The sequence below is a fragment of the Tursiops truncatus genome, chromosome 14, assembly GCF_011762595.2.
Source record: "Tursiops truncatus isolate mTurTru1 chromosome 14, mTurTru1.mat.Y, whole genome shotgun sequence".
NCBI classification, from domain to species: domain Eukaryota; kingdom Metazoa; phylum Chordata; class Mammalia; order Artiodactyla; family Delphinidae; genus Tursiops; species Tursiops truncatus.
In genome coordinates, this window is record NC_047047.1 from 10,507,534 (window position 1) to 10,528,525 (window position 20,992).

Below are 20,992 nucleotides of genomic sequence, written 5' to 3' on the forward strand. Positions count from 1 at the left end.
AGGTAGGGAAACGCTGAGTAAGAGGCCTGGAGCAACCCCTCTGTGGACGAGCCTACGTGGGTGTGTGTGTGCCCGTGCGGCACACGCACCTGTGCACAAGTGCATGTGCATGAATGCTTGCACGTGGGCTGAGTGTGCATGTGTGATTGTGCACGTGTGTGCACTGTGTCCACGTGGGCACCAGGCAGGTGCAGACATCCCCCGGCAGCTACACAGGTCTGCTCCGTGGTCTGACTGGAATCCCCTTCCCGTTCATCAGACGTTTTACACACGGAAAGGTTAGAGACATTGGCCACCTGCCGTGCAAGATCAAAACATCTGGGTGCCTGGCGTGGCCAACAGGGCTGTTTCCGCGGGCAGAGGCGCTGCCTGGCGAGACATCAGCTGACCTGTCGGTGGACAGGGAAACAGAGTTGTTTCCTGTGCCTTTGATGTTGGGGCCCTGAGGGGTCAGCCTGGGCATTTGTTCTGTGCCCACTTTTCTGGCTCAGGAGGAAAGTAGGCCCACGCTGGGCAGGAAGCACAGCTGCCAGCATTTCTGGTTAAGGACATGACGAGGGAGGAAGAAAGGAAGAAGGAGAGAGGGGGTGGGGGAGGGGAAGAGGAGGGACTACCAACTTGGACTGGAGGGGAGGGGACCCCGATGAGGTTTGGAGAGGGCAAGCAGGGAGCTTGGTGCAAACCCACACCTGCGTTTCTCTCTCGAAATCACTCTCACGCAGGCTGATGGGGGGCAGCACAGGCCCCGCTACCCGGGCCTCCTGCGTCCCTGGCTGGCTGGGTCTCAGATCCACAGCAGTCCTTTCTGGTCAGCTCTGGGCTCTAGACGACAGCCTCAAGGAGACGGTCAAGGTGGCTGAAAGGGTCTCCTCACCACCATGGTGTCCTGGCTTGTTTGGGGGGGACCAGAGAGCCCTTGTAGCTAACCTGCTGGGGACCTCTGGGAAATGACACTCCTCCCCTGGGCCTCACCATGTTGAATACTAATCGCAAAGTGGACTATTGAAGTATTTATCTGAGGGGAATGGAGGGTTTGGAAGCGGAAGCCAGGGGGAGTTTGTTAAATGTGGAAATGTACGGTGTGCATGTACACGGGGGACTTTTCCTGAAAGCACAAAATATTGCCACAGTGCTGTTAGGAGGTCCTGCATCCCCAGATACACACGTGGGTGGAGGAACACCTGTAGCAGCAGAAGGGGGTCGACGGTTCACGACCGCATGTCTGTATGAAGGCCAGCGTGTGTGTGTGTGTGTGTGTGTGTGTGTGTGTGTGTGTGTGTGTGTGTGTGTTGGGGTGAAGGGGACTCCAAGGACCCCTGAGTAGCGTATGGAAAGTAAAAGTACCCAACACTCAGCTCAAGCAATTGTTTTTCTCCTGGAGGCTAACATTCACGGGCAGGTAGCCAACAGGCACATTAGGATAAGAGATGTTATCTGTTTAAAATACGTTTGCAAAATACATCTTGATGCAGTGAGTGCGCAGCGCGCCCTAACCCGTGTGACACTGCCTTGGCCCGGTGGCCACGCCGGGCGCACTGGAGCTCACAGGCCAGCGTTTGCAAAGCCCAGCCCTCACTTCTCACTCGTCCACTTCCCTCCGGGGTGGATAAACACATTCCCAAAGACCACAGCTGGGGTGTCTGGGAGCCAACAGAAGCTGCTGCTCCCTGCCTTGCTGGAGCTGTCGCTGCTACCGTAGCAAAGACTCGCCATCTCCAGGTTGGAAGACACCCCGGAGGTCACTCATCCCTCCGATGCTGGAAGCCCAGGTCCCTGCGGATACCCTCCTGCAAGGGCCTGGGTTCTGCCAGGCGCCCCCGCTCCTGGGTAAAGCACTGCTCCTGCCTGCACCGCACGGCTGTCCTTCCCCGCATCTAAAGTTTCCGGGTCTGTAGTGCCGCCACTCTTCAGGCAATAGCAAACCAGCATTTATTGGGCATTTACTGTGAGCCTGGCACCGTCTAAGCACTTTATCTGCATCGCCTCATTGGACCCACCCAGCAACGTTTGAGAGAGAGATACCATTATTACCCCATTTTACAGATGTGGAAGTGGAAGCTGGAGGGCTTAAAGGATTTGTTCCAAATCCTGCCATCCGTGGAATTAGTGTGGAGTCTGGGCTTGAACCCAGGTTTTTTCAACTCTGAATCCCAGCTCCTTCTCATCAAACTCCCTGTTCTCCCGACTCCACATGGACATGCACATCACTCCTCTCCTGGACACATCCTCTAGCTTTTTTCCAGATCCCTCCCACCGACCTCTACAATTTCATATCCCCAAAGGGCAGGGGTTCCCCTTTGCTCAGAACTGAGTAAACAAGAAAACGCAATGGCTCAAAGCACCCCGGTGAGGGTCGGACAGACCTGACTTAGCATTCTGTTTTAGCCTCAGCAAATGCCTGTCTCCTGTTTCCCATGGGTAAGAATAGAGACCTACGCACAGGGTGGGTGTGAGTTAAACAAGATAAAACAGAAAGAGCTCCCAGCCGGTGTCAGCACAGGAGCGGCAGCTCTGCTAAGGGGGTGCGTAGTGACAGATGTGATAAAGGAAGGAGGACATGTGGGTGGAGGTTGGCCACCAAGTTTCACTCCGTCCCCAACTTCTGACTTTAAGAATCTCCCACCAGCAGGAGAGGGTTTGCTCAAGGACACACACACTAGGAACCCTCAGACCTCAGCCTGGCCGTGGCTTTCTCACTCCACGTTAGCATTTCCTGGGGAAGCACCTGCAGGAGTGGGAAGGGGGTGGGCAGAGGGGCTGGGGAGACTGAAGGCTCCCCTTCAGGAAGCCAAGGAGAAGGTGGGCTCACCAACACTCAGGCGGTGGGCACAGACCTCTAATCTGGCTGCTGTGGAGTTCCCTGTGCCACATCTTGGCCAGCTGCCTCCTCTCGGGGCCTTGGGTCTTCCCACCCTTCAGGGATGATGGGGAAGTCAATTCTGAAGTTCATGAATTCCCAGGCATGAAGGTGCTGTACAAACGTAGACTTTTAAACAAAGGTCCTCATGTCTTCAAACCTCACCTTCTCTAAGAATCCTCCCTGCCCACCTCCGAGGTCCGCCCTTGACCTCTGGTGCTAAAATGACATCCTACCTGCCCCTGGGCCGCCTGTCAGGCTCCACCCCTGGGTCTGGCTTTACTCTTCCTTCATAGCACACGTCTGTCCTCTTCCCTGCTAATCCCACGGCCTAGAATGACTCCTGGCACCGAAAACAAGCTCACTAAATAGTGGTTAAATGAACAAATGAACGAATGAAGGAATGATTCTTTATATCATTTCAGAAAACTACAAAACTCAGTATGTCAGGGCTGTAGGTGACATTTTCAAATATGACCCTGTGTTCTGATGAAGGTTTATTCAGACCATTAAAAAGTATGCTCAGATTAAAAGGGCCTGGAAACAGCTCGGGGATCCCTCGATAGGAGGACAGATCAACAAGCTGTGGTATATTCGTGTGATGGAATACAACTCAGCAGTAAAAAGGAATGAAGGACGAAACATGGATAAACCTCAAAACATTATGTTGAAAGAAGAAAGCCGAACACAAAAGAGTGTCTGATGCATGTTTCCATTCACATGAATTCTAGAACAAACAAAACAACCTAGGATGCTAAAAAGCAAAACAATGTTTGTCTCTGGGGGGTGGCTGGGGACAGGGATTGACTGGGAAGGAGGACGAGGGAATTTCTCAGGTGACGGACCAGACCCTATATCTTGATAGAGGGTGGGTTTTACTCATCAAGCGGTCCACTTAAGATTTGTGCATTTTAATGTATGTACAACTTTTTTTTTTTTTCCTCTGCGGTACGCGGGCCTCTCACTGTTGTGGCCTCTCCCGTTGCGGAGCACAGGTTCCGGACACGCAGGCCCAGCGGCCATTGCTCACGGGTCCAGCCGCCCCGCGGCATGTGGGATCCTCCCGGACCGGGGCACGAACCCGCGTCCCCTGCATCGGCAGGCGGACTCTCAGCCACTGCGCCACCAGGGAAGCCCATATGTACAACTTTTATCTTAAAAAAAGAAAGATATAAACAAATACAGAACTGTAATTAATAACACGCATACTGAGGTATTTAAGGGTGAATATTTGCAACTTACTTTGAAATGCATCCTAAAAGTGAGATGAGGACTTTCACTTCCAGGAAGTTGGAACAGACATAATTATCCATTCCTCCTGCCACCCACCACTAAAAACCCTGGACATTATATACAATACAAACATAAGAAGATTCTGGAAGGTGGAGAGAAGACAGACTGATACGGACCTCGGGACGGGTAGAACAGAGTGGTGAGCTCTCTGGTTTCTTTTTGCCTGTGTCTCCCAGGTGAGGTATTGAAGAAGCCGGGAACCCAGAAATTCCAAAAGAGAGCAAAGAAAGAGGAAGCTCCCACAAAAGCCTGCTCTCTCTAGCCAAATGGCCCGGAAAGGGCCAGCCCAGCAAGAAAGAAAAGTTTTAGGCAATAACTCTTCCACTCTAGCCAAACACCACAGAAAATACTGCAGCCCTACCTTCATCAGCAAAGGCCAAGGGGAGCCCTGACGTCCACCATCATCACCAGGCTGCAACATGCCGCAACCACCCTGCCCCACCCTGCCTGCCTCCCACCCCAGGGTGGGGTCTGAGAAGGCTGAGCAGGGAGCTGAAACTTTCATCCCCACTCAGTGGTCACAAGCTCCTCCCCAGTAACAGTGGAGACCACGCGGGGAGGCTGGACTTTCGTCCCCACACAGCAGTAACAAGGAGCAAGGGTGGTATCTGGGAGAACTAGTGGGGAGTCAGGACCCTTTTAACCTCGCAGGGGTAACAAGGCCACGTGAGGAATAGCATCGAGGCACTCTGACACCACCACATGGGGTAGCTATCAGTGGAAGCCTAGAACTTCTACCCATACCCAGCAGTAAGAAGGAGACCCCTTCCTTGGGTGTCAACAGAGGTCAAGTGAGGGACCTGGACTTCCACCCCACATGGCAGTAATGAGAGAGCTCACTGCCACTCCCCCCGCCGACACCTTCACCCACAATGTCAGAGGAAGCCAGTGAAAACAGATCGAAATAAGATACAGAGTCTCAAAACATAATACCCCAAATGTCAAGCTTTCAGTAGAAAATTGCTCATCATACCAAGAACCAGGACGACCTCAAACGAATGAAGTAAGCCAATGAATAAATGCTAACACCAAGATGACAGAGATGTTAGAATTATCTGACAAACATTTTAAAGCAACCACCATTAAAATGCTTCAAAGAGCAATGACAAATACTCTTGAAACAAATTAAAAAATAGGAAGAGAGATAAAATATAAAGAACTAAATGGAATATTTATCACAGAAAAATACAGTAATAACAACAGCAACGACCAAAACACCCACCTGAATGGAGGCACTCAACAGCAAAATAGAGGAACACAGTGACCTGGAAGATAGGACAGCATTAAATATCGAATCTGAACAACAGAGAGAAGAAAACAGGCTGGGGGATTAAAAAGAAAAAAAAAGGAACAGAGCCTCAGGGACCTGTCTGGCTATAGCAAAAGATCTAACTTCTGTGATATCCATGTTCTGGTAAGAAAGGAAAAGAGGGCAAAACTGAAAAAGTACTCAATTAAATAAGGGCTTAAAACATCCCAAGTTTTGCCAAAAACAAAAGCACAAACAAAGCACAGACTTAAGAAGCTGAGCAAACTTCAAACAGAATAAACCCAAAGTAATCCATATCGAGGCACATCCTAGTCAAACTTCAGAAAAACAAAGAGAAAAATATATATATTGAAAACACAGAGAAATGACACTACCTGTGGGGAAAAAAATTTGAATGACAGCACATTTTCATTAGAAACCATGGAGGCAAGAGTACTCTCATGTGCTGAAAGAAAAGAACTGCCAACACAGAACTGTATATTCAGTTGAAAGGTCCTTTCCAATGAAGGATCCTTCAGGAATGAAAGGGAAATTAAGACATTTTCAAAAAAAAGAAAAACTATATACCACTAGCAGATATATCAATACCACATAAGAATGGCTAAAAGAAGTTTCCTAAACAGAAAAGAAACAATAAAAGAAAGACTTCTGGAATGTCAGTAAGGAAGAAACAACACAATAAGCAAACATATTGGTAATACTGGTAAATACAATGGGCTTTCCTTTTCCTCTTAATTTTTCTAAATTACGTTGACAGTTGAGGCAAAAACTGTAACACTGCTAATGTGATTCAAAATGTATATAGAAGAAATATTTAAGACAATTATATTATAAACAGGGAGGGGAAAGGGACGTGAAAAGACATAAATGTTCTATAGTTGACTCAAACTTGCTAAATGATGATGCTAGTAAACTATGGTCTCAACAGATGCAAAAATATCATTTGATATAATCCAACAGATATTCCTGGTAAAAACTCATGGCAAACTAAGACTAGATGGGAACTTTCTCTATCTGATAAGGGGCATCTACTAAAAACTAACAGCTAACATCATTATTGATGGTGAAAGACTGAATATTTTCCTCCTAAGATCAGAAACTCTCACAGATTCTATTCCACATTGTACTGAAGATTCAATCCAGAGCAATATGGCAAGAAACAGAAATAAAAGCGAGCCAGATTGGAACTAGAGAAGTAAAGCCGTCCTCATTTGCAGATGACATGAGAATCTACGTAGAAAATCCTATAGAAACAAAAAGTTACTGGAATGTAAAAAGTGACTTTAGTAAAGATATACAGTACGAGATTAATGTACAAAAGTCAATGGTATTTCTGTATACTTTCAATGAACAATTGGAAATTGAATATTTTAAAATATCACTTACAATAGTATCAAAAAGTATAAAATATCTAGGGTAAGCCTGACAGAAGATGGACAATATCTATACACTGAAAATTACAAAACATTGCTGAGAGAAATTAAAGAGAACCTAAATAAATAGAGAGATACTGAGTTCATGGGTTAGAAGACTCAATATTTTTAAAAAGATTTTTTTAATTGAATGAGTCTTTAAATTCTATAGTGCTTTACAATTTTCAAAAGTTTCACACACATGATTTCATATAATCCCATAATAACCCTTTTTCCCCCTACCCCTATATTACTCCTCCCCACTTCCCTCTCCCCACTAGTAACCACTAGCTTGTTCTCTATATCTGTGAGAAGACTCAATATTTTTAAGGTGTAAATTCTCACCAAATTGATCTGTAGATTCAATGTAATACTGATCAAAATCTCAGCAGATTTTCTGTAGAAATGGACAAGCTGATTCTGAAACTCATATGGAAATGCAGAGGACTTAGAATAATCAAAACAACTTTGCAAAAAAAAGCAAAGTTGAAGAACTTACATCACTTGATTTCAAGACTTATTATAAAGTTACAATAATCAGGACAGTGGAGCAAAGACAAGCACAAACACCAATGGAACTTCAGAATCAAGAGTCTAAAATTAGACTCATTTATGGGCAACTGATTTTTTAACAAAGGTGCGAAGCAATGCAGTGGAGATATGATAATTTTTTCAAGAAATGTTGAGGGCACACTGGGATATCCAAAGGCCAAAAATGTGAACTTTGATCTGTACCTCATACCATTTACAAAAATTAACTCAAAATGGATCATCATAGATTGAAATAGCTATAGCTTCTAGAAGAAAATCTTCATGACCCTGGGTTAGGCAAAGATTTCTTAGATACAAAGCCAAAAGCATAATCCATAAGAGAAAAAAATGATAAATTGGAATTCTTTAAAATTAAAAACACACACACACACACAAAAATTAAAAACAAAAAGTCATTGTTAAGAAAATGAAAAGACAAGTTATAGTCCGGAAGAAAACATTTGCAAATCATGTCTAATAAGGGGCTTATATTCATAATATATAAAGAACTGCCAAGACTCAATAATAAGAAAACAACCCAATTTTTAAAAAATGGGCGAAAGTCTTTTCTTTTTTTTAATAAACTGGGTAATGTTCTTCCTTAATGCAAATATGAATTCAACTTCTTTTTCCTAAAAACATGGATTAGAAGTCTTATGTGAGTCAAGGTCAGGCTCACTATGGCGTTGTTTCAACCACACTTCTAATATATTAATCACCACTATCAGAGAAACCCAGATTAAGATCTTTTAAATAACAGCTTGTATTTACTGAAAATTCTCTCTCTCTCTCTCTCTCTCTCTCTCTCTCTACATATATATATATGTGTGTGTGTGTGTGTGTGTGTGTGTATGCAAAATATTTAAACAGACATATCACCAAAGAACATATATGAATGACAAACAAGTATATGAAAAGATGCTCATTATTATTAGAGAGATGCAAATTAAAATCACAAAGAGCTCTCACTACGCATGTATTAGAATGATTACAACAGAAAGTCTGACTGTAGTAAGCACTAATGAGGGCAGGGAGCAACTGGAATTCTCACATTTGGCTGGCGGGTTTTTAGAAATGATGCGGAGATCCTTAACCAAATCTTTTCAAACCCCACTCAAGGAATCCATTCAAGGAACTGTCTTAACGTCTTCCCTGCCCAATTGCCTCTTCACAGGGCCATGGTAAAGCCAGCTTTCCAGGGTCACACAAGGCCACCTCCAGCAGCAGTGAGCTTCTCACGTCAAGCAATCTGGAGTAGATCTAGTTTAACAACAATCTTTCTGGTGTTTTCTTGGAGGCCCCAGACTGCCCTCTTTAGGTTTGCTTGTCCTTGGATTGAGGTGACTTCACAGGCGGCACAGTGCCCAGTGCAACGGGAAGAGAGGAAGGCAGAATGCACCTCGACTCTGCAATCTGTTCCTAACAGTTTTTTGAGGGTTGAACACCACTCTCGGTGTGTGTCAGCGCTTGAGCTGTTTCTGTCTGACTGTGTCTCTGCCTAGGTGGTAGGAAGGGCCCCGGGCTGAGGCCAGGAAGGACCTGCTCTAAGCTGATAAAGCCAACGCCCTTATATCAGGAACCCCGTGGTTCTTCTGTCTTTGGAAGCAGCAGGAAGTACTTTCCCCCCAAAACACAGCCCTGTATATTGCTCGCGGGAACAATTCGCACACATCGGGCTGGGAGACCCTGAACACGCAGGGCTGTGTGCTTCATTTCAGGCGAACTGGACACAGTTTTCTCCCTTACACTTTGGAACTTCGAGTTCCGTGCCTGCCCCTCGCCTTCCGGGGATGCGCGGGGGAAGGCAGCCTCCAGGCTGGGCTGGAGAGGGGCGGGCTGCAGCCCCACCGACCCGCCGGGCGCGCGTCTGTCCGTGCCAGACCGCTCAGAGGTGCCGGCGCAGCCTAACCGTGACCTTGGCCGCGGTGAGGCTGGGCGTCCGCCGGCGCGCGCCGGAGCCGCAGACCCGGACACAGCCTGGCTGCTAGTTAAGTTTTGCTCTCTTTTACTTTTCCTAAAATAATTCGGGGGAGTTTCCATCACTCTGAAATGACCTGCGAAAACTCTCCGGAGCTAGAAATCAATCAACTCAAAAAAGCATGCTGATTTTTTTTTTTTTCCTTTCTTTTTGAACCCGTGGTTGGTGCGTAAAGGGACCTGTCAATCTAGAAGCCCCCTGGGACCCAAGTGAATCTGCAGAGCTGGTATTTTTAGAGACCGCGCTTTCTGAGATTCCAGCTGGTGGACCCCGAGCCGGCTCCTGTCGCCCTCAGAGAGCACGTGGATTTGCAGAATATGATGCAACCCAGCGTGGGCTCAACCGATGCAACGCGCACCGAGCTGTAGCCTGAGAAGCTCCGGGACACACAGAAGGCCAGCTCGCATCCCTCGTCAATTTCACTTTTTTTTTTAAACTCTCCACAGGTTCAGATGCCATTTGGCTGGGGAAAGGGATTTATCAAAGGTTTATAAATGGAGTAATCTACTAGTAAAAATAACAATCATCACATCATCTCACAGGGTGGCAGGATATTTTGTTTTTCTTTGGCAATGACCCGTAACTGAGTCATTGATTCAAATATACCCTACGAAGTACACATTTTTCTATGGAATGTCTCCCTAAATAAAATTTGCTGGCTTGCTTCTGGATTAGGAGCCTGGTGAAGCTGACCCTGGCTGCAGGGAATTGCTTCCCATCCACGCAGGCACTCTCTGTATCCCTCCCTCCAGCAGGGATCTGGGCTGCTTTGGGCTTTGTCTTCTGTTCTGTCCCGAGCCCAGCACAGGGCTCAGAACACGGAGGCCCTCGTCCACATCCACTGGGGACCCAAGCTCTTCAGCTATGAAGTGGGACAATAATGCTTGCCTTACCAGCTTGAGAATCTCCTTGTAGGGCTCCAGTTCGTAAAGAAGAGAGATGCTGGAGGCTGCACGCCTCAGCCTTCAGCCGTGTCCTAGCCCCTCCAGTTCGTCACTTTGCCCATCTGTGAAATAAAGGAAAGAAAACAACTTTATCAGTAATGTTAGAGTCATCATTACAAAATCGTAACATTTGTTAATTCTGGAATGTGGGTACTTAGGTGTTTGTTATATTATTCTCTGCATTTTTCAGTCTCCTGCCCCAATAAAAGAAGAGGAGGGAAAAATGTTTAAAGACTTGTAGAAAATCTGTTTTCCTGCAGTTGCACTTTCTCTGGTTCTGGGTACAGGAAAATGCTCAGTAAACCGGACTCCTGGAGAAATGAACAGCCTTACTATCACTCATCTTGTTTCTGCCCCTTCCTTTGTTCCAGGAATTTACTAAGACCCAGCAGGAGGTTTCACCCCTACTCCCACCCCCAGCTGTTTAAGGCAGCTGTTTGCTCACCAGTCTCTTCGACTTGGGATAGAAGTTTTCTAGTTGAAGGCAGGTGAGTCCAGAATGATGTCATTTATAACGTTCTGATTCAATTTCTTCCAAACCTACCCACCCCCTGCCGCCAACGACCCCGACCTGTACTAAGCAGAAGCACACGTGTAGGAAAAGAAAACTTCTATCTGTAGTCAGTCAAAACGTGCCTTGTATAACACAATCCCAAACTTTCTTGGGCTTCACAAACACACATGGCTCAAGAAAACTCGCATGGACATTTCCACTCCCCTAACTTGAAAACAGCCGAACTAAATTAAGTAACAACAACAACACAGAGTTGTTTCCCACAAAGTTTGCTGTGCTCTCACCACCAGTTTTCAGCCTGAAACAATTTCATGCTTGAGTTATTAACTTATGAAAATAGGCACAAAAGGGGAAAAATGCGAACAGATCCTCAACTATATTATTAGTCATTGCTACAGCTGACTGCATTCCGGCACAAAGCATGTTATTCTGCCCGAGTATCTCAGCTTTGAACAAAATGTAGCTCACTAATGGGTTATGCCTCGTATACCTTTTTGTAATCATTACATTGCCGTTCTCTGTAATTTATCCTGGTTTCCATTAGGCGTATGTGCGTTAGTCAGGCATGCACTCGAGCACGCGCACACACGCACGTATCTTTTAAGTCCCCTTTCATCTGTGGCTGAAAAGAAAGGTCATGCAGCTGTCAGTCATTTTAGGGAAACACCACTGTATTGATAAAGATCATATTTGGAAACCAGAGTGATGGGTGAAGATGTGTGTAGATCCTGAAAATATCGGTGGTTGGGGGGTAGCAACGTGAGTAAAGGAAGGGAATCTAGAAGCAGGCTGGAGAAGATGGAGGCAGAGTGGGAGAGTCTGATCAGGCTCACTCTGGGGGTCTCTATTCAGGAGGGGCAGCTCTGGACTGAAACTCCCCCGGGGTGGGGCGAGGGGAGGGGAATGGCGTCTTTCTCACTTGCTAAGTGTACTCAAGTCTCCTGTGTGAGCGGTGAGATTCCGGGCAAGAGCCCCGTTTGGGGATGTTTCTGGCTGGGGTTCAGAGGTGTTGCCCCAAACCAGTTTGAGTCAAATGAATAATGAAGCCAAGTCTTGAGTCTATTGATTTTCGCTCCTGTGAAGTTCAGAACGGGTCCTAGAAATCAAGGCTTTTGAGTATTAACTTCTGGAAACGACAGCAAAAAGAGCCGGTAAGGAAATCATCAGGGGAAAGAAATACAGAAGGGATGTGAAAAGCCTGGAGAGGATCATGATGTCCGCAGACAAGCAGGAATCCCTAGAAGCACCTCCTAAACAGATCAGAGGCTGGGATCCGGAAGCAGCGCCCCCGCCGAGAGCAGGGCCCCCCACAATTCTCAGCCAGCAAGAGAAGCCCTTGGCATCTTCCCCCTGAGTAGATAATGGGATTCTTCACCAGACACTTAACCAGCCAGGAGAGGTAGCACTTGGGAGCCAAATGGGCTCTTTTAACTCCTTTGAAGTGTTAACGAATGCTTTGATTTGGTTCTTTCCTCCTCATTAAGACAAATGTGGTACCACTTTGCCCCAGGAATCTGATCTCACCTCCCAAGCCAGCTGCTCGTCTTTCTATTCAGATGAGTCCAAGCCCTGCTGGGGGGTCTCCTCCTGTCAGGTAGCAGAGATGCCTGTCTTGCTGAAGATCTCTCTGCCAGGGCCTCCAAGCCTCGTGCTGCTCTCAGGGCCCAGGACATACCACCACCAGGTCCCAGCTCACATAAAAACACAGAGGTGCTTGTGTGAACGCTCAGCTCACAATGTCCTGTGAGGTACCAAGCAAACTCAGGCATGTTAAATTTGTCAGATGTTGTGCCCTGTGGAGGGGACCAGGTTGGACAGAACTCGGAGGACAGAGCCCCCCCCACCCCGCCGCCCGCAAAGATCTGAAATCTTTAGAGATTATGAAGCCCAACTCGGCCCTCACCCCTCTTTCACCCATGACACACTGGGGCTAAGGGGTTCCACTGGGGCAGAACTGGAGCTGGAAGCAGCTGGCATTGAACCCCTGAGGCTCATCTGCTATCATGATCCCCCACCCAAGCTCTCCCTCTCCCTCCCAATGCAGGGCAAATTCAGTGGGATGAAAGCCTGCAGACAGAAGGAACTGGGGGTCCTGTGGTTTATTCAGACGCCACTGAAAGCAGCCGGGCAGCCTCTCACAGCCAGTGCCAGCTGGCGAAAGCAGGCCGCGAGGGCAGAACTCTGTGCCCCAGAGGCACGGGCTGAGCCCATGGGGACAGTCCTCGAGATGGCTACAGCCTGTGATGGGGACCTGGGAGGCCGGATGAGCTCTGTCAGGTGGGCAATGGGAGGGTGGGAGAGGAGCCTTCTGGAGAACAAACATTCAAACCTGGGGAAACAACTCGCCTTAGCTCATTGCATCTTAGTTATAATCTCCGCAGCCCACAGGATAAAGTCCTGCTAAGTGCGCATTATCTCATGGAATCCTCTCACCCATCCATGTCGGTATCACGATTTGACCCTCTCTCCCCCATTTTCATTTTTACCATCTTAATCATTTTAAGTGTACAGTTCAGTAGTAAGTACATAAGTATTGTTATGCAACAGATCGCCAGAACTTTTTCATCTTGCAAAACTGAAACTCTATACCTATTAAATAGTAACTCCCCACTGCCCCCTCCCCCGGCCCCTGGCAGCCACCCTTCTACTTTCTGTTTCTGTGAATTCGCCTACTCTATATACCTCATGTAAGTGGAATCATACAGGATTCGTCTTTTGGCGACTGGCTTAGTTCAATGGGCGTAATGTCCTTGAGGTTCACCTCTGCTGTAGTGTGTGTCCAAAGTCCCTTTTAAAGGCTGAATAATATTCCATTGTATGGACGGAGCACGTTTGATTATCCATTCATCTGTTGATGGACACATGGGTTGCTTCCGCCTTTTGGCTACTGCAACTACTGCTGCTATAAACGTGAGTGCGAAAAAGTCTCTTTGCAATCTTGCTTTCAAAGCTTTTGGCTATATACCCGGAAGAGGAATTGCTGGATCATATATGGTCGTTCTATTTTTAATTTTTTGAGGAACCTCCGTACCTCCATTTCCCACCAGCAGTGTATGAGGATTCCAATTTCTCCACATCCTTGCCAATACTTGTGATTTTCTGTTGTTGTTTTTTTAAATTTTAATACTAACCCTCTTCATGGGTGTGAGGCGATATCTCCTTATAGTTTTGATTTGCATTTCCCTAATTCTCAGTGATGCTGACCACCTTTTCATGGCTTCTTGGCCATTTGTCTCCTTTGGAGAAATAGCTTTTCAAGTCCTTTGCCCAGTTAGAAATCAGATGATTTGATTTTGGTTGTTGCTGAGTTGTAGGAGTTCTTTTATACCACCCCCCTCCCCCCTTTTTTTTTTCTGCTTAAAAAAACTAAAGGGTCAAAGAGGTGAATAACTTATGCTTACTCCAGCCTTAGGACAGGGGCTGCCTGATTCCCCAGCAGCCGGGAAAGCACCCTTACATGGGTGGCAGCCAGAGAGAGCTAAGGGCCCATCCTCCCAGCCACATGGGCTCAAACATCGTCCATTATAGGCACACCCTGTGCTCACAGCCTCGTGAGCCACATTGCTGTTGGAAAACCGACAGCAAACGCTGGTTGCAGAGACTCAGAAGCATGTAATATCCATCTTAATAACGGTCCCACTTTCTTATTCTTCCCCCCTCAAGGAAGGGCAGAGGGAAAACGCTGCTCGTGGAAAAATACATTTAACTGGATCAGTGCTGGGCGACCATCTGCACATCTGTTCTTAACAGGTTTCAGCTGAAACTACTGAAAATATACACAGATCTGTTTATGTGGAACCAGTTAAATATGATAAGATTTCAACTTGGAGGCTAACTATGGATTTGGTGGTGGGAACACAAAAAGCCTCCCCACGCTTGGTCTCCACACACACTCCTGATACTTCACTGTAGATGTTGTCGAGGGAATCGGATTTACTGTGAATTAAAAAGATCTAAATTACTGCAGATTAGTTACAAACAAACTCAAGATGGTCCCAGCAGCCTTTCTTTCTACAGCACGTAATTCTTGCCTCACCTCCCACGTGGGCCGAGGGAGTCCTTTGTCATCAGAGAGGAGACCGCAGCTGGGAAATCACTTGTTTCTGAATAATTCTGTCTTCACTCCTCCAACAAAGCATTCAGGAGGACGACGGCATGCAGGCTGCTGACACGCAGAGTACCCAGCTGACTTCCCTCCAGAAAAACACACTGGTGGCCCCTGAGGATGTGCAGGCAGAGGGGAGGGAGTTTTACGGACCACCCTATGAGGGCCCATTGTCAGCCCGTTATAGAGATGGGAAAACTGAGGCTCTAGGATGATTTGCCCACAACTACCCCGGTAGGAGGGAGTGAGGTGCCCCAAAGGAAGAAAGATAGTTCTTCCTATCTAAATGTAACATGAGGCGAGACCACAACTCAGAGACCCACAGGGCTCAGTAGATGAGGAGTGAGGGACCGTGGGCAGCTAACAAGAAGCTTTAGCTTCTTGGTACTGGGGGGTCAGACACTGTGAGCCCAAATCCTCTGTTTTTGTAAAGAGAGCCGGAAGCCACTAGATTTTTACCTGTTGGCTCCGGTATTGAAAACAAACCAAAAAATCAGGCCCTACTGTGGTTTGTGACCCCCGTGGTGGGCCTCTGGGGCCTCTGGCAGAGGCTGCTTTGGTTTCACTCATTCTCCAGGTGAGACTTGGGGTCTGACCATCAGGATTCTTGTCTCCGGTGCAGGAGGTCTCGGTCACAGGCAACGGGCGCCCCAGCTCAGCGCCCTCGTCCCTGTCTGTCTTCTAAAGCCTTTTCCTGCAGCTTCACAGGGGTCCCCACCTCAACGCCAGCACATTGAATGTGCATTCATCCATAAACATTCATCTAATAATTTATCTCTAAAACGGGACATCAGTCTATAAAATGCACCACAGGAAACCCAAGAATCGTAGTCACGTGACCTCAGAAACAATCGGCCCAAACTGACATCTGACAACATCCCTGCCACACACACACACCCCTCAGGGCCTGGGCTATGATTGGTAAGTTTTTCATTCCTGATGGACCCCATGCTGGGAAAATGCACCTATGTCTGTTCCTTGAAGATCTTTTTTTTTTTTAATAAGCAGCCCAGTGGAAAACAATTGTGAATGGCAGCTTCGTTACATGTGGATTTCTAGAACAAAGAGAATATTGCTCACACTCTATGACCTGTTCGATGACACTGAATTTTAATTACAAAATGCTCACGTGTTAAAAATTGATGACAAGGAAGGTGTGACACTAGGGCTAAAAAAAAAAAATCAGAGAGGCAAAATATGGTTGACAGGTTGCCTCGATGATCTAGTCAATGTTATTTCACATTTGTCTTCTCTCTGTCTCTTTTCTTTTTTCATGTGAAATTTTCAGTTTTGAGCTAGAAGGCACATACTTCAAGCTGTGTAGACCTCAGAGGGGGAGGCCGGTGTAATCAGCAGAGGGTACGAGGAAGGGAACCTTATTTGCCCTCTGGGGGCCTCAAATATCCTGTGCAAAGCATCAGCTGTTGTCTTAAAGTGTCCCCTCCAAGTGGCTACTGTCCCAGGCCACCTTTGAGTAGCTCTTTGGAAGGGCCAGTTTTTCTGAGCAACAAATATGGGGCTGCTTCCAGGTGATTGGTGGATCTCAGTAGCCCGATAACTGGAAACAAATTATTTTGAAGCAATAGATCAAATGGTGTGTGGGGAGCTGCTGGATGTTCAAGCCAGCCCAAGCTACACTAGTTATAAGAGAGTTTTCTTCTGAGATGATGCAATCATTGAATAGGAAAATCCTAGTGCAGAATGCACTGGGTTTAAGAAAGGCCATCTACAGCAGGCAAAGGTTGTCCTCTTCCCCTCTGGCTGGGCCTCTGGGACATGATGTGTCAGTTCATGTGCTACAGCCCCACGAATGAGGAGCCATTTCGCCCTAATCGCAGAGCCTTGATCTCTGGCCAAGGGGCCCCAGGTGGAAAAATCACATCCACCAGAGCCTGTGCAAGAAGGAGGCAGCTGCCCTGCATCTTGGGGGCGTGGCTCACCCTGGGACAAGGGAGCGGACTACAGGGTATTGGTGTGGCCTGAGCCTTGGCGATGGAGGTACCAGCCCCAGAGTGTGAGAGCCGGAATGCCTGCTTCCTGCCCAAGAGAACAGATGTACAAGAGTGGGCTGCAGAGTTAACCAAAAGGTAGAACAGCGCCTCGGACCTCGCTAGGAAGAGCCCAGAAGTGTATTCAGAGTCCAGGGTCCAAACCAGGGGCACGGAATAGCACATGCAAAGGCCCTGAGGCAGGATCAGCCTGAGCATAGTGGGTGAGCCACAGCTAGGACCTAGGGGAGGTGCTGGCTGTGCACAGGGAGAAGTCAGAATTCCATCCTAAGAGCAACAAGAAGCCACTGTCAGGTTCCAGGGAGGAGCATGCATTTCCCAACGATCATGCTGGTCTGTGAGGAATATGAGTCTCGCGGGGTGAGAAGTTGGGCTGCGGGCGATGTTGTGGGAGACCAAGGGGCTGCATTTCACAGAGACAACCAGCAAGACGTGGTGGGGAGCTGGGCGAGCAGGGTGGGGGAAAGGTCCATGGACAAGGCATTTAACTCTTGGTTTCCCGAACGGGAAAAAGGACTCAATAATTCCCACCTCACAGAGGGGATGTGAGGATCAGAAATGGTGCGTGGCGCCCCCGGCCCACGACAGGTGCCCAAGAAGTGAGAGTCCCACTGTGTACCCACTGCCTCCTTGCCCTCCTTGTCCCCACGAGCACGGGTGACAGACGCCTGTCTTCAGCGGTGCCTCTTCTGACCCCTGTCCCCAGTAAAGTGGGAAGTAGCGCTGGGCAGCATCGGCGACAGGGCGGGTTTGGATTGTTATTTCTGAGAAATCATGTGCAGATTCACAAGAAAAACAGTGATGCAACAAACCTCCAGGTTCGTTAAAAACATTCTGATAGCTAGTGGGAAGCAGCCGCATAGCACAGGGAGATGAGCTCGGTGCTTTGTGACCACCTAGAGGGGTGGGATAGGGGAGGCAGGGAGACGCAAGAGGGAAGAGATGTGGGAACATATATATATATATATAACTGATCCACTTTGTTATAAAGCAGAAACTAACACACCATTGTAAAGCAATTATACTCCAATAAAGATGTTAAAGAAAATTTTTGATGGTTACGAAAAGAAAGTTAACTGGGTGCTGATGGGGACCCGCTGAATCATCACCACCACGAAGCTCTCTGTGCCTAAGGTGACATTACTTCCCAGAGTACAATCATGGTGTTGGACCCAGGACTGTCGTTCGGGCCAGGATCCCTGCGTCCACTCCCTGCCGCACTGTCTCCAGCCCTCACCCCTGGAGAAGCAGGAGTGGGGGAAGGTAGCGGAATTTCCACGTTCTGGTCCAACACGCCCTTCTGAGCTCGGAGCTCACACCCGGCCTCGCAAACAGCGCTACACTAGGTTCTCGTGGTCCTCACGAGAGGGGGACGCTTGTGAAGTTTATTAACCGGGAAAACCGGGCCTTACCCTGTGGGGTCTTCCTACAGGCTGGGAGGGCTCCCTGGAGGAGGAAGCGGGTGTCAGAGCTGTGTGAAGGATGGGGAGCACGGGGCGGGGTTCCCAGCTCAGCGCGCAGCCTGGAGAAGGGCACATGACCAGTTTTCTGTGAGCCAGCACATTTTCCATTCTAAATATAGCCCAGGATGAGCCAAGACATCTTCCCCTCGCAAGGAGACCCAAAGTTCTGTATTTTTCAGCATTTCCGTGATGGTTGGGAGAAATAAACAGCGAGACTGAGGCTCTTCACTCCCATCCCCTGATCCCGCGGGGCCCTGGGGCCTGAGGAATGATGTCCACCTGCCTTGAGAGCAGAGTCCGCCCTGTGTGAGGAGCTCTCTCTGGCCACCACCCTTTAGTAGGTACCAGAATATTTGGTCAGCCTGCATCTCCCTCCAGCAATGTGAAGCAAGGCTTCTATTCAGCCAGGAAGGAACATCCATCATCAGCCCAGGCCGCCAAGAGTGACTCTTTCTACCATCCTTGGGTCGGTTCACCTCGGGCATCTCAGGAGTGAGGCCCAGCCTGATAGGTTTTCACTGGACAACAGAGTCCCACCTTCCTTCCGAATCTTGCTGGTGCATCAAGCTTACCCTTCCATCCCATTTCTGGAAGGTACAGGACCTGAGCCTTTGGCAAAGGGGGTACCTGCCGCGGGCCTGGGGCACACTGGTGACTCTTGGCTCTGAGGTCCTTTGCTGCTTGTTTGTTTATAATCGATGGGATCTTTTTCTGTATCGGAGTGGGGCTCTGCTAATTACTGCACAAGCACTTCTGGGGGAAGTTCAAGTTTCCAGAGGCCCGCTGTTAACTCTGACAGGCCCGGTGCTTCCCAGACAGGGCGCCTGAGGGGGTCTGTGAAGATGCATTACAGGAAGCGCAAAACGCAGCGCTCATCCCCAAAGGGTTAAGGACCGAGACATGAGGACAGTCGTGTTAGGGTACATATAGCAAAGGGTGAGCAAGGCAGGCAAAAGAAAAAAGGAAGATGGAGAGGAAAAAGAAACCACATGGATACACTCCCCTCCCCCTCCGGTGCCCCCCCCCTTCTCCCCTCCCCCTGCAACAACCCAACATCCACAGACACAGACGGGGCAGAGTTAAATCCGGCACACAGTGACTACAGCAACGAAAGAAAACATATCGAGTTACGCAGAGCCCTGTTCAGATTTGGGCCTGGGCCTCCCTCCCACAATGCTCTGTGGAGGAGAACAGGCCTCCTTGGTGTGGTGTCAGACCCACGCTCGTGAGCTTTGCTCGCCTTACAACGTTCGCTGGCCCGGCCCTGGGCAGCAGGTTAATTCCCTGCCCCGCAGGTGGGGACAGATAAAACGAACCAAAACGGTGTCACAGGAGGCAGGAAACCTTTCTTTTAAAACTCAATTCACCTCCAGAGAGGAAACACGCAAGGACCTGGCTCTGGACCATAATCGGTTTTCTCAGGGCAGCCAGGAGCGGCCGGGTGGCCAGGGTAAATAAGGCAACGCGGCGGCAGCGGGGCTTCCGGCAGCTGGGGCTGCGAGGGACGTTTGAAAAGACCACTTCCTACACTCTGTGCCCAGCCCGGAGTCAGCTGTCAGTCTTGCAGGATGGAGACACTCTGGAAAAAAAGCTGGGGCGGGGGGGGGGGGGGGTGGGGGGGGCACGGGAGAAACCGGAGCCACAGGTGCAGCTGGCTCACCTGGCCAGAGCCCAGCCCCAAAGGCTGTTGCCCTGAGAGCTCAGCGCCCGGGAGGGCAGGCCGGGACTCCTGAAACGCAACCCGGGTAGGTTTCAGCCTCTGCCTTGAGCAGCCGGAGAGGCGGGGCAGGCTGCCAACGAGGACTGGCTGAGCCTGTACTGCGTGTGAAGCGGGGCTGGGGAAGGCCAGGTACGTTTTAGTCATCAGACAGTGTCCCTGCCAGCAGGCACTCGGGATGCCCCGAGGAGATGAGACAGCCGGTTGGCGCCCGCTGGCCGGGGCTGCACAGAGCGTCAGTACTCTCTGTGTCGCCAGGTGTGGGGTCTTCTCAAAGCCGTCCCATCTTGGTTTCCTACGGGGGCTTCGCCTGACCCGAGGGGGGCAGGGCAGGACAGAGCATCACCTCCGTTTTACAGTGGGGGAAGCGGGGCCACGTCTTACCTGGGTGGGTTCAGCTGGTGCCCGGAGCAGCCCATTATTCCGGGTCTGCCGCACGGGGCAGTGGTTCTCCCCTCTGGGTGTATGCCAGAATCCCAGGGTCATCCTCACCCTGGGGTAGCCCCCTGCCGGGGTGGGTCTGGGAGTCCTGCCCCAGGGCCTGCCCCCAGCAGGGGGATGGAGGTCCAGTGATCTCAGCTCACACCGGGCTCTGCCGCGGACCTGAGCTCAGTCTACACCTGTGATGATGGATCCTCCAAAGCTGCTTCAAACAGGGAGGGACCCAGCCCCCTGCATCCCTTTTCCTGGGACCTGATGGGTCCTCCAGCTGGGCTCCCTGTGCAGAAAGGATGCTGTTATGGGTTGAATTATGTCCCTCTAAATTAAAGGGACATGTTAAAAGCCTAACCCCCAGAAACTCAAAATGTGATCTTCCTTGGAAATAGGGTCATGGCTGATATAATTAGTTAAGACGGGGTCCTATGGGATTAGTGTGGGCCCCTAATCCAACATGACTG

The 20,992-nt window shown here is 48.9% G+C and overlaps 2 long non-coding RNA genes across 12 annotated transcripts in view; both read right to left on the reverse strand.

The window, feature by feature from the left end:
- LOC109549293 (uncharacterized) overlaps window positions 1-20,992 on the reverse strand; it is a 136,772-nt gene that overhangs the window by 16,506 nt on the left and 99,274 nt on the right. For 7 of the 11 annotated variants that reach the window (XR_002175542.3, XR_004521705.2, XR_002175537.3 and 4 more), the window contains exon 2: window positions 10,235-10,347. This is a non-coding gene — a long non-coding RNA (uncharacterized lncRNA). Of the gene's footprint in view, window positions 1-5,372; window positions 5,416-10,234; window positions 10,348-20,992 lie in introns of all 11 variants that reach the window. The other 4 variants (XR_002175540.3, XR_002175539.3, XR_002175541.3 and 1 more) reach the window with 1 other exon arrangement.
- Window positions 3,551-5,365, reverse strand: LOC141276306 (uncharacterized). Its single transcript, XR_012325601.1, has 2 exons — window positions 4,512-5,365; window positions 3,551-4,011 (listed from the first exon to the last, which is right to left on the reverse strand). It is a non-coding gene; the product is annotated as an uncharacterized lncRNA (long non-coding RNA).